Raw genomic sequence first — 14,698 nt, forward strand, 5'->3', positions numbered from 1 at the left:
CTCAGTCTAAGCAGAAGAGAAGGAAGTATTGGAAGTATGGAGAGTGTTTTCCTTAAACATTTGGCTCCAGTATAAACAATGCTTGCATCCTTTAATGTAAGACTGGCCATTGTCATCTGGCACAAGGGCAAATATCTGTGATACCAGAAATATTTAAGTGTTGGAGGTTATCTCAAGGGCAAGTCAGAAATGTCAGAAGGGTTACAGACATGCATTATTCCTGGGCCTCAAGCATGTGCCAGATTTGCTCTAGATATCGTAATCCCCTGGAGTTAGGGCGGCCAACAGGGTAGAAGTAGTGCACATAGAAGCACTAGGGAATCTGGAGAGGGGCCTGCAGCTGGCCATACGTTCAAGTTATTTTATGAAAAGCGTTCCCCATGACAGTTGCTGATTGGATCATTGCTAGGGAGCTCAGATACTGAAGCCGATCCTCACCTCAGGTACATGGCGGCTCTGAGAAGAGTCAGCTCCTGCTGTTACTATGTGTTATTATGTCCAGACAAAGGGCTCATGCAAAGACTGCTAGACATGATTAGGACATGCTCCAACTTTTAAGAAGTACAGTGCCAGGACTTCGGGCAGCCGATAGCTATTGAAGCACTAGAGGTTATTCCCATCTACATTCTGTGGATAGAAGATGTCAGAAAGTGAAGTGTAACAAAGAAAAATGACACTATCCCTGCCCTTCTCCTAGGTTTCTACACAATGATCATCCCCGAAGTCCCCAGTCCAGAGAAATTCTATTTCCAGGATACCCCCAAGAGGGAGAGGTCACAGAAGGCTTTGTCCTATATTGAATTGTGCTCAGAGCAAGTGACATAAAATAACGCTGCAAGGTGTTTGACCCTTTAGGGAACTACTGTGCTTTTAGAAATCAATAGTTTGTGAGAGCACAGAAAACATGCTGACATACTGCATATTCCCAGAGTTCCATGGCCTTGTGCCTTCTCATCATGGAAGTCCATTAAAAAAATGTAATAAATTACATGACTGTAGGTAGAGCATAGTAATCTGAATAGGGATATTATTAATAAATTGTCACAATATGTCTTGAATTCAAAATGCCCTGGGGTGTTTATGAGGAAGCCAGTGGTTTTCAGCACAGGATTTGAAGAGCAGAAATAATTGAATACTAATGGCTAATGAGAATAAATAAAAATGCCTTTGTTGTCTCAAAGGGTTTTATTGTTTTGACACTGCTTGAAAGCAGTGCTTCCCAATCTTTTTTCATAGCTTAGTATGCATAGAAAATCATAATATTATTATGGCGACACAAGAGTAACTGAGCATAATGGTTAGGGCAGGAAGGTTACCAGGCCAGGTGACTCTACTGACTATAGGCCCCCCACTCAACAGTGACAAGAATGAATACAGCAGCACTTTAAAAAAAGCAACACTTTATTGGGGCAAGATTGACATATGAAAGGCTGAACTTGTTTCATGTATATGACCTGATAAGTTTAGTAATAAGTATACATGTGTGAAGCCATCATTACAATCAAGGCCATAAACTTATCCATCACCTCCAAAAATTTCCTCCTGCCACCCTTTCTTTTTAATTAATTTTTTTTTCCTTCAGTGGTAAAAGTGCTCTACATAAGATCTAGCTTCTCAGCAAAATTTTAAGCATAGGACACAGTCAGCTATAGTCCCTATTTTGTACAGTAGATCTCCAGAACTTTCTCATCTTGTGTAACTGAAACTTTGTACCCTTTGAACAATATCTCCCCATTTCCCCCTCCCCCAGCCCCTGGTAACCACTGTTCCACTCTCTGGTTCTATGAGTGTGACTATTTGAGGTTCCTTAGAAAAGTGGGATCATGCAGCATTTGTCCTTCTGTGTCTGGCTTATTTCACTTGGCATAATGTCCTCCACGCTTCTTCACCTTCCCCTGCACACCAGCCTGCACTGGCCTGCTGACTGGGGACCTCCATCCTCGGCTGTTTCAGGAGGCTGATGCTTTATCTTGGCAGAAAAACTCACTGGGAATGTGATTTACCTCAAAGGCTAGTTCATGTAGGTTTTCAAATTTATTATTGTACATTAGCTCATAATGCTCTCTGTTGTGATATTTTTCTTGAATCAGTAGTTTTTCCTGCTTCATTCAATATTTTGTTTGTATGTTTTCTCTATTTTTCTTGATTCAACTTGCCAGGATGTTTATCTAACTTAATCAGTCTTTTCAAAGATCCAGCTTTTGGTTTAATTTTTTATAGTATGTTTCTTCTTCACTGTTTCATTGATTCCTGCCATTATTTATGGTTTCATTTCTTATTGCTTCTTGCCATATACTCTAGCCCTTTTAAAACAATTTTTTCAGTTGAAAACTCTGTTCATTAAAAAAAAAATGTATTATCATTAAGGTTTAACCTACATGTGGTAAATTGGCCCCTTAATGTAAAATTCTGTAAGTTTTGATAAATGCTCTTAGTTGTGTAACAACCAACACAATCAAGATATAGAAAGTTCCATCAACTTCTAATTTCTCATGTGCCCCTTCATGTTTGACTCTCCTCATTCCCGTTCTCTAGCAACAACTGATGTACTTTCTGTCTCTGTTGTTTCGTCTTTCCCAGAATGTCATATAAATGGAATCATACAGTACGTATGCTTTTAGATACGACTTCTTTCACTTGCCATAATTAAATTATAATATATACTTCATATATCAGTAGTTTATTTCTCTTTATTGCTGAGTCTTCTATTGTATGGATATGCCACAGACTGTTTCTCCAAGTGAGAGACTTTGTGTTGTTTACAGTTTTTGTTAATTACTTAACAAGCTGTTAAAATTAGTTACATAGAGGTCTTTGTATGAATACGCATTTTCATTTCCCTTGGATAAAACCTATCCCTGAGATTGCTGGGTTGTATCTTAAGTGTATGCTTACTTTTAAAAGAAACTGCCAAATGGTTATCCAATGTGCTAGTATTATTTTGCATTCCTTCTAGCAGTATATGAGAGCTCCAGTTGCTCTGCATCCTTGTTAGCACTTGGTATTGTCAGATATTGCTTTGTTTCTATTTTTAGAACCATTCTAATAGTTGAGTATTGGTATCTTATTACAAATAGAGTTGAAGTTTTTATTTTTAAAGAATGAGAGACATAATAGCATATTATTTGTTGATCCAGAGGAAAGTGAAAAGTTGATGCTGTAGGAAAAAGATAGAGGAAATGCAGTTTAAAGTTTACGTTGGTTTAAATTTTAAAATTTACTGCACAAGGAGAGAGATTGGCTTTTAGTTAAGAGCTTCTAGTTAAGAGTTAATCTATGGAAAAAATATGAGCAGACATATCGTGTAGGTTGAGATGCTTATAGACAAGTAAATTTATTGATAAGATTCTAATAAAAAGTCAAGTTCTCTTCTGATTGTTAAACTTGTCTTATTAAACTAGAACACAATGTCATGAGCTGGGAGTAAACATATGTAAATGTGTTGTTGGTTTGAGAGAAAAGGTGATGATAATTAATTGTAGTACAGTAGAATGGAGGCATGAATCAACTGGAGTAGAGATTGGCAAACTTTTTCCGAGGAGCAAATAGTAAATACTTTAGCTTTAACAGGTCATGTGGTCTCTTTTGCAACTATTGAACTCTGTCCTGTAGTGCAAAAGCTATTATAGTCAATAGTAAAAGAATGAATGTGATTGTGTTCTAATAAATATTTACAGATGCTGACATTTGAATTTTATGTCACTTCACATGTCAAAAAATATTATTATTATTTTGATTTTTCTTAATCATTATAAACTGTAAAAACAAATATCAGCTTTCATGAAGATCGTACATATAATGATAGTTATCATCTGCATACCATTGTCAAATGTCTGAACCTTATACACTAAAGCCATAAATCTTATTAAATGTAAGTTATGCTTCTAACAGTTGATTTTTAATGTCGGAAAGCTTTAAAGTATCTAGTAACTACTTCTCCAAAAACATAAAAGACTCCTTTAGAGAAAAGTTTGTAAATGAGATAAAGGACATTAAAGCTTACCTAAATAAAGAGACATAGTCCATGTTCCTGGAGGGAAATACATAATAACCTAAATGAATTCGATTCTTTCCAAGTTAATGTATAAATTCAAGTCAGCTACCAACAGAATTCAACTTGATTTTTTTCAGAGACCTGATAAATTCATTCTAAAATTTATATGGAGGAAAAACTGTACAAGAACAGTTAGATCAATTTTAAAAAGAGGAATAAAAAGAAGTTATTTGGCCTAGAATATGACATGCCTCAAAGACACAATAATAGAAAAGCAGCAGACAGAGAAAAGACAGCTTAGAAACATTTTATTTATAAGATATTTAGTACATTATGAAGGCAGCACAAATCGGTGGAGGAAAAGGCAGATTCTTAGATAGTATAGAAAACTGGGCTAAGGTAGGGACATAAAAACCCAAATATATCCTAAAGCCATGTAGAAAGGTGAACTCGACCTGGATTATAAACCTAAATTGGAAAGATAAAACAATAAACTTAATAGGTGAATATCTTTACTAATCTAGAGGCAAGAAAGGACTTCCTAAAATTTTTCAAAAGCACAAAACAGAAAGCAAAGTATTGTGAATCGGATTACATTATTTATCCTTAGTGGAAGACAACATAGAAAAAGTTGACATATAGCTGACAGAACATGAAGATTTATTTATAATATTCAAAACCAAAAGAGGATATTTAGCACATACTAGCAGCTTCTGCAAATTAACAAGAAAATGCAAGATCCCAGTCAAAAAATGGATTGTGAACAGGTAAATTCCAAAGGGGGAAACCCTGTATCTAGAAAGCCTATGAAGAGAGGTTAAAATAATTAATAATTGGAAAAATGCAAATTAATGCAATAATAAAATATCACTGTAGGCCTATTTTACTGAGAAAAAAATCAAGTTGGGTAGTCAAATATTGTTAATGTGAGAATATATGGTACCTACTAGACAGACTTTAGACTGGTGAAGCCATATGAGAAAGCAAATTGGTGCCATTTGGTCAAATTAAATATATTCTTATAACTCAGCAAATCTTCTCTTGTGTATATAGCCTATTAGGGAATATGAACTAGATAGTTCGTTCCAGTGTTCTTTGTGGTGTCAGGCAGTTAAACGCAACCTGGTAACCTAACCCTAACAGAGTGGATAAGTAAATATGATAGATGCATTGCAGGGTAAGAGCATTATGAATAGATGTTAAAATGAATTTTAACAAAAAGCTTAATGAAAATACAAGGAACCAGAATAAAATATAAAAAACAATACAAACTCCATAAAAAATACATGGACATAAAAAAAATTTGATTTTTCAAGAAGACATACAACAAAAAGTTATGTGTTAAATATAGTTAAATGGCTATGTATGGATTGGGAAGGAAAATGGAAGAGGAGTATGGGGGTAAAAGATAAACAAACTAGCAAATAATAAACAAGACAGGGCATTGTATGGAACAACGATGATAATGTAGAAAATAAAGAGAGAATCTTTCTTTGAGATTTAAAACAGTTGTTAGTTAATTGGATGACAAAATTGGCTTTAATCAAGCCTCAGTAATATGAAATCTTTTGGTTCTGGACTGCAAGAAGGAATTAGACTTGAAATTTTCTTTTGGTAAGTTTCTGCTGGAGCCAGGTAAAATAGGACTGGCTTAAAGTAATTTCAACATAGGAAAGGCACAACGCTTAACCTAACAGCCGTAAGCTAACGGTCCTGTTTCCAATTGGAAAGTACTTAAAGGCCTTCCAGACAGTAAGTTGGATTTATTTAGGTCAATATCAGGGTAATATGAAGGTTGAGATAGTTCTAAGAGAATTGAAACCAGACTCTATGTGCTTATGAAAGATTTGACATTGAGCAGATACCTGTGATAGAGTTTTTAGGGATTTAGTAGGGATTTTAGAATAAAATTTTGACCTTTCACTCAATGACCCTACTGGGCTTGTCATTATACACAAAGATACATAATTGGAGGGACTTAGAGGTACCCCGAAGAGGCCTATTTTCTAATAGCAGGGATCTGACTAAAGTGAAGCTCGTAACTTAATTTTTTTTACTTGCTTTGTTAGTTTTACTGAGTTTGTAACTCAGTTTTTTAAAATAGACTTTATTTTTTAAAACAGTTTTAGAGTCACAACACACAGCCTACCTCACTATCAAAATCCCTCACTAGAGTGTCACATTTGTTAAAATCGACAAGCTTACACTGACACATCATTACACGCAAAGTCCATAGTTTGCATTAGAGTTCACTCTTAGTGTTATACGTTCTATGAGTTTGGACAGTAACATGTATCCACCATTGCATAATGACATGTAAACAGCTAACTTCACACTTTATGGCAGGTTTCTTCTTGAAGGGAGATCTGAATGGCAGAATTCCATGACTGCCACAGTCTACCACTTGTGCTAAGGACATCTATTTCCCCATCATTAAGAAAGTATCTCATCCATCATTGTTAGGAACCTCCTTCTTATGAAGGCAAACTTAGAAGAAGAAGGTTGGGGGTACACGAAACAACCCAGGGCCATGACTTGTACTCATCCTCTGTCTTCTCCACCATCAATTCTACGACTCCCGCATCCTCGTTGATCAGCTCTACAAGTCTGGGTGATTTTCTTGCTGATGTGATCCAAATCTTTATTCCCAAGAAACCTGAATCCCTGGCATCCATATGCTTCTGAAGGGGGCTGGCCCGGTGGCTGAGTGGTTAAGTTCACGCGCTCAGCTTCAGGCAGCCCAGGGTTTGGTTGGTTCGAATCCTGGGCATGGACATGGCACTGCTCATCAAACCACGCTGAGGCAGCGTCCCACATGCCACAACTAGAAGGACCCACAACGAAGAATATACAACTATGTACCGGGGGACTTTGGGGAGAAAAAGGGGGAAAAAAACAAAATCATAAGCTTCTCAAGCCAGGGTTGCTCTGTTCACCCATTTGTAGTTACAACTGGGTAAGAGAATACTAAGACGCACCCAAGTGGAATTATTTGAGTTCCCCAAGTACTTCCCCTGTGCCACTGGTTTCACAGCAGCTCTATCTCCTCCTGGTGATCAGTTTCAATAGGAAGTTCCCTAACTTAGCCCGTGGTAGAGCAAGTGAGAAAGAGAGAAACTATTTTCCATGTTTTGAAGGAAATACTAAAAAAAAGGATGGAGATAGCACATTTGGAGAAATGGAAATCATTCCATGTGGCCGAAGAAAAGGAAGAGAAGTGTTTAGAGCTGTGCCTGAAGCAAAAAACTAAGAGCTAAATGAGCTTAAGGAATGGAGTTAGACTTTTTCTGAGCAGTGCAGTGAAATAACTATATTTTGAAAATACAATTTGTCAGTATTATAAAATAAATATTCTAATGTTATTTTTATTATCTTTCTTCAATACTTTATAGTTAATTGATTGGCAGTTTAAAAAAATCCTTAGATCAAAATGAGCATCATTATTCTTCCTTGAAAGCATGAAAGGGGAGCCTGGAGACGTTTGTCGTGATGTGCAACCCCGGAACACAGAAGAAAAAATACAGAAAGGGTCTCGGAGCCTGTGATTCCTTAAACATGCTCTTGAATATTGTGCTTGTATACCGTTTCATTTTTTCTAAGTCCTTTCCTTCTATCTTGTACCTAATTTTTCCTCTATTAATCTATTAATCTTTACCTAACCTTTCTTTTGATGGTAAAGAATATCTAAAAGTCATTTGTTTCTAAGTATATCTTTGTTCAATTTGACTATAGCAGTATCTCAGAATCACTTTATTTCAATGCTAAAAGATAAATCTTGTTTGTGTTTATATAAATAGGTATTCTAGGTTTATTTTCAATACCATTCTTTTTTTCTTTATTTCTTAAGAAAGATGCCAATTAGGTTCTCTCTTATGAGCTAGAAAATTACCCAAACCCACTATTTTCATGGTAAGTAAAATCCGAATAATTAGAATTTCTCAAAAGCAGAGAGAACCCTACAGGTGAGGGGGAAATTATCACCTTCCCCTCTTGGCTCTTGATGCAGGGTCGGTGAGCCAAGGAGTCAAAAGAAAGATTTCTTGGACTCTCAAGGTCTGGCAGTAGTGCTCTTTTATTTAGAGAGTAGTATGGAATAGCATGGGGACAGGACTCATGGGCAGGCAGAGCTACTGCTGGCATGGGGAGCTGCTGCTGCAAACATGGGTGGAGAGTAAGGCTAAATTTAAGGCATAGATATGTGAGTCATCTCTTTACAAGACAAAGGAAAGAACATGTAAAAAAGTTAAAATGGTATCAGTGCAGGTGGGGCCTGGCCATTGGGTGGTCCCACAACTTTTAGATAAGAATCAAATTGGGTTAAGTAAAGGCCAGAAGCCACCACCCTAAATGAGTTACATGAGGTTGCCAGATATTAACCAACTTAAGTCCTTGCCTTCCCCATTAAGAGTTTCCAGAGATAAGGCCATCCCCCCTTCCTTCACAAATGCAAATGTCTCTCATCAAAGGGCACGCAAATTCCAGTCCTCTGGAGCCTGCTTCTCATCTGCAGTTTTAAAATTAACCAGCCTAAAATCCTCATCAGTTCTTATGGCTCCTCGAATAATTAAAATGACTTAGGCAGGTTAACAGGAGAAAATCAAACAAAGTTTATTATGTGCACATGAGGAACTCACATAGGAATAAAAAATTCCAGACAGTAAGGCAAAATGAAATATATATGTCATTCTGGACTAAGGAGAAGGGGGCAGGATCCTGGGCCTTCAAAGGGGAAGGAGGCAATTTACAGGAAGATGAAAAGAGTTAATGTTAACGTTTGGTAAATATAGGTTTATTGGGCCATCTAGAGACAGTAGAACACAGAGAGGACTTTGATCAAAGGGGCTTGGTAAGTCCCTCCCTCTCTACCACACCTAGTTCAAAATATACTGTACTTATCTATGGTGATAGCTCCTTCCTGGCAGTTAGGGGGAAGGTCCAAGTTTCTTCTTGATTTTCTTCTTCTTAAAAATAGTTAGCCCAGAGCCAGTCCTGATGGCCTAATGGTTAAAGTTCTGCACTCTGACTGCTACAACAGCCAAAGTTTGTTTTCTGGTCTCGGAACCATACCACCCATCTGTCAGTTGCCAAGCTATGGCAGTGGCTCACAAAGAAGAACTCAAGGACTTACAAATAGGATATACAACCATACACTGCATCTTTGGGGAGGGAAAAAACAAAGGAAGGTTGACAACAAGTGTTAGCTCAGGGCAAATCTTTCCCAGAAAAAAACCCCAAAAATTAGCCCAAAATAATCTTCCAGTCAGAGAGACATATTTTGGGGTGGCAACTTCTGCTCTACTACAATGCTCAATACATGAGACTATATAAATTTGTTTAAAATCTCTGGTACTTAGAATAGAATTGGTCATAGATCCCTTTGAGTAACTAATGAAAGTGAGATTTTCTGTCCAGAAGAGTGAACATAATTTTATTCATCAGATATTTTTTACAAAATTTGGTGCGTTGGAAATTGATTTCCCTCACATAGACAGAATAGGAAAACAATCCTTATAAAGTATTATGTCTCTCTCGGTTTTGTCTTTCACGCTAAAGTGAAGTTTACTTTTGGAGAAGTAAATAAATTTAAAAAACTTCTCAAAATCAAAAGTAAACTCTATTTCTGCACAGAAGTGAATTTCCAGAAGAAACAGTCATAGTTTGGTTTGCATAAGAAATTGAAATGTCAAGTAGTCTTTTACATGGCAAGTTAGAAGTGATCATTTCTATGCAGTTGATTTTGATTTTTCACTTTTATAAGTGATGAAATCTCTCACTTAAAGTTACTCATAGTAGCAATTAGCAGCAGAACTCCTATAATTTGTTCTTCCAGATAACCATAGCCTTGTTTTAAGAATCACTAGATTCTCAAAGAAATTTTGTGTTAGAATATATATTGCTCTCTTTTTCTTCACGTTAATGGGATTACATTTGGTTCAGGCTGAATTATGGATGATGTATTGGCAAAAATGAGCCTGGCTTAATTTTATGGCCAGTTTAACAAAAGCATGATTCAAAAAGAGTATTATAATTCCTAAGCCCATAAGTTTTGGCTTGCATTAAAAGAAACAAGGTTTATGATTTTTTACTCCAACCTAGAAAATCAATTCCTCCAGCACTGAGAAATTTGTATATGTGCCTGCCTCTAATTTAGGGTTCTGCTGCCACTTTGACCTACAGAAAACATAATTTTTCAGCAGCATCCATGATAGTGACTGGAGGGCATTGAATTGAAGATTCATTGTATTTCTAAGCCTGGAAAGATGTTCCAAGTCTTTATTGAGCACTTTCTTGTCAAATAGTTCTGAGAGTGGCTTTCTTCTATTCATAATAACAGCGAAATTTCAACTGATAGTGAACCAAACTCATTGGTCTTACCCTTGGGAAAGCCTTTAGTATTGCATGTATGTAAAACTTCACAGTCTTTTTCCACTTCTTGATCAAAGTGCTAATCTAAAGCCTTTGTTTCAATGATTATATTCACAGCAATAGGCAAGTATATTTGTCTGTTTCTAAATAACTAAAATAAAATGAAAACCAGTTGAACATAAAAAGAAATTTTGGGGTTATGGAATCCAAAGGTGATTTAAATAACCAAATTACAAGAAGGATAGGAACACAGCTGGACTTCAGTCATTACTGAAAGCAGGGACTCAAAACCCACAAGGACTCTTCAACTCCTATCTCTGCTTTTCTCCATGTATAGGTTATGTTTTTTTTCCCCTCAATCTATGTTTCTGTATTCCAGGAAACAAGACTGTTGATACTTCCCAGATTTTAGCTATTATTACTTCCAATGAGGAAGAATTTATCTAGAATCTCAGCTTCCAGAGTCGCTAATATAGCTTGGTTCAGATGAATTCTATTCTGATCAATGTGGCCAGAGCATAAGGTCATATAACAACTTCAAAGCTTCCAGAATAGCAATATGGATAGAATACTTCCTCCAACAGGATTAGGGGACAACTAGGAAGATATTTTCACTGATGTCACCCATCACATGTTGGAATAAGTTTTAATGCTAATGGATACCATACAGAAAATAATATCTCCCTGTGTGGCTACCGTCTTCTAAAGTCAGACAAACTACACCTCTCAAGTGTTCCATCAATGCTTAGAACCAACTATTTTCATTCCACTCAATGTTTTTTGGCAAATTTTCACCATGTGGAAATTGTAGACAGTCTTTAAAGATTTCGAAAGAAGCTTAGCTTAAAAAACAGGGTTTTCTCCTTGATTGTATCAATAGGAATGTAGCCTTGAATTGGGAACTAGGGACAAAAGAAATCATTATTAGTTTTACCCAGTTGCCTAAGAAGAGAAAATGAGATATCTCTCAATAATACCAACACATATATAAAAATAGTTAAGAAGCATTAGTAGTCTTTTAGTAGATTGCATCATGAAAAAGAGGACTTTTTTGCTTTATTGCTTTAATTTTGTATTGTAGAAATTCTCAAACATATTTAAGAGTTTGAAGGAATAATATAATAAATTGCCACATACCCATCAAACAGCTTTAACAATTATCAATATATGTCCAATATTATTTCATCTCTCTCTCTCCCCCTTGTTTTCACAACAGATTGTTTTAAAGTAAATACTAGACATGAAATCATTTTCCTGTAATACTGAAATACATATATCTACAGGAAACAAAAAATTCAACTTAGTTTTATGTGGTTGTTCAGATCAGATTCTAAAGTGTTTTATATGTTGTATTTGTTTAATGATCTTAAGTCTCTTTAATGTTTTTCTTTTAACTTTTTTGTTCTAGAAATGGAATGGATTTCTCACATTTTGAATTTTTTATCTCTGTGAGAAAATAAAGTGACTGCTAATAGGTAGAGAGTTTCTCTTTGGCATGATGAAAATATCCTAGGGTTAGATAGTGGCAATGACTGGTTGAACTTCTGAATGTACAAAACTCCACCAAATTTCACACTTTTATAGAGAGAATTTTATGGGATATGGATTATATATTTTTTACAAAGAAATTAAAATCAGAACATTTAAACTGTAGTAGAATTAAGATATCTTCTGGCCCAGTGGTTTCCAAACTGGCTGATTATTGAAATCACATGAAGAGGTTTCTGTATAATATAGATTTTATAAACACTCTGATTTAATAGGTCTTAAGTAAGGCACGGAAATATGATATCTTAAAAGAATTTGTGTGATTATGATTAGTATTTAGGTTTCAGACCGTTAAGAGGAAAATAAAGCCCAAAGAATTGTGACAGGCCGAAGATCAAAGAGCTGATAGCAGCTGGAACCAGAAGCCAAGTCTTTCAGTTTCCTTTGCTTGATCTTTTCATAATGCTGTGCTGCTTGCCATTACGGGTAACTTCAGCCCAATTAAACTGAAACACACGTTCTTTTATGTCTCTTCTATATCGCATGATGAGCCAGGGAAAGCCATCTAAGCTGGGTATTCTTCTCATTTACCCCAGGCCAGCAATCCATTTCTTCTCCATTTCTACCCCCTTCCCTTCAAAATCTTTGCTTCTCCCTTTGCTCTGGAACAAAAGAACAGTGAGAATTATGCTGCAAATCTGGGAGATCATGCTGAGGAAGAGGAAGTAGATCAAAATAAATCCTCAATTCTGTTTTGAGAGGATGGATTTAGATATATTATTGTTGTATGTTCCTGTCTCTTCCTTCTTTGGTTTGCTTGCCTTTTCAAGTCTCTCTCTTTTTCTTTTCTCTGCTCTGAGACCATGTTAGCTCCTGAGAAGGTCAAGCAAACCAGAGTTGATATTACTATATTCTGCAATATATACTATTAATGTCTATGCAAATACTTTGTAATTAAAACAACAGTGTGGTTTTATGTCTACAAAGGAGGGGAAGCAGTAAAGGAGAAAATCTGGGGGAATTATTAATGTGATTTTCACTTTGACATTTTTGATTGTAGGCTCTTCATCCTAGTTGGCCTAAAGAACATATCTGACAGGGTATAGTCTCTTGCTCTTTACAGAATGAATGAAAGGAGTGTGAGGTCATGATTTACTATGGTGATTAATTTACTTACATGAGTTAATAATTGTAAAGTGCTTACAACTGTCTGATAGATAGTACTTTATAAATGTTAGTTATTGCTATCATTTGTATGTATTGCCAGACATATGTTGTCGCAACATAGATTTCTCCCTATAGTATGATAGTGAAGATACTTCTGTCTCAGTTCTTGAGACCATAACTTTTCTTTATTGTGAGTGAAGAGTAGGTGATATTAGGGGATGGTAAAAAGAATTCTGGGATGGAAAATGAGATGGAGGCAGGCACGTAAGCTGATGGAGACCAGATTATTCAATAGACAAAGCACCAAGGACTCCCAACTTGTCCGACCAACTTATGTTTGCACACAACTTCCCTCAGCCTTCATCTTTGGAGGAAATCAGGGAAGAGCGAGGCTATTTGGGAGACTTGGCATTTTTTCTAGAGAGGTTGAACATTAACTGAGAGGACTGCTTAAATGATAAAAGGCAGTAAGGGGACTTCCTGAAGTTATTCCTTTACTACCATGTTGCATTCATTGTTTCCTCCTGGGCATCCGTTATCCATTCTACCTGCAATTGCCTCATTTGGCAATTCATCTTCTCTCACTCTCCATCCATAGGTTAATGGTTACTGCAGTCCTAACAAATCAGTGCATCTCTTTTCCCTAGGCATAAAGATTAACTCTAGGCATGTGATCTAAGCCAGTCCAATACGAGAATGATTTAATCCAAGAATAGGATAATAATATTGTTACTAGAAAAGAAATAGTGCTTGTAATTTGCTTTGTGTTTATTGAATGAGAGTGTATCTGGGATTTGGGAAATTCACTAAGCCAAACATACGATTTCATTTCTCTGGTCCCACCTCTTAACTGTATATAAGTGTTTAAGCTAGAGCTGTGATCCTATTTTGTAGCATTAATATTAGCAGATGATCTTTTTCTCATATAGAATCCAATGCTGAAGACTTAATAGTTTAACTTGATCGCTGTTCTTTCTAATTAACACAACAGTGCCAAAGGTAATTCTGAAGTAGTGTGTTTGAACTCACAAAGTCCTCTCACATGGAATTTATTTTCCCTACTTTTTTCACTAGTTATCTATGACTAAGAGTAATATACACTATTAGATCATAAGCACCTCATGGATGGAGATTGTGTGCTGCATTTTGTATCCCATGTTATGTTATGAGGTAAAGTTAATTTTGTCACTCACATATATTTAATAGACTGTATGGTCTTTGTTCTCCACTAGCGTCTCCCTCGCCGGTGGAGTGATGGAAACATCAGTTGCCCTTAACTTAAATGTCAAACGGTGTTAGGGAAATTCAAACAGCTGCTGAAATAAACTTCTAGGCCCAAGATGGAGCGGCTCCTGCCCGAGGCACCACGTCAGCAAGCTGAAACTTGGATAACTTTCGTGTTCCTGTAAATGTGCCACTTGACGAGAAATAGAGTGTATCCAGCAAACCAATCCCCAACTGCCAAGAATCTGTAACGATTTCCTTGTTCTAAATAAGGTCAGATATGCAATCCTGGCTAAACATGTTAAGCCAAATGCTCTATTATTATTCCCTATTGTCTTCCTCTTTGAAAGCTGCAGCCCTCTTCCTTGCTTTGCAGATCTCCAGACTCTTGAGAGTGGAGACTGCCCACTTCATGAAGTGTGAAATAAAATTAGCTTAGATAACTAAACTGTGCTTTTT

The 14,698-nt window shown here is 36.3% G+C and overlaps 1 long non-coding RNA gene across 2 annotated transcripts in view; it reads left to right on the forward strand.

Annotated features, from left to right (window-relative positions):
- LOC138918956 (uncharacterized) overlaps window positions 1-14,698 on the forward strand; it is a 75,388-nt gene that overhangs the window by 45,508 nt on the left and 15,182 nt on the right. The gene's annotated exons all lie outside the window — the stretch shown is intronic.

This window comes from Equus caballus, chromosome 19 (assembly GCF_041296265.1).
Source record: "Equus caballus isolate H_3958 breed thoroughbred chromosome 19, TB-T2T, whole genome shotgun sequence".
NCBI classification, from domain to species: domain Eukaryota; kingdom Metazoa; phylum Chordata; class Mammalia; order Perissodactyla; family Equidae; genus Equus; species Equus caballus.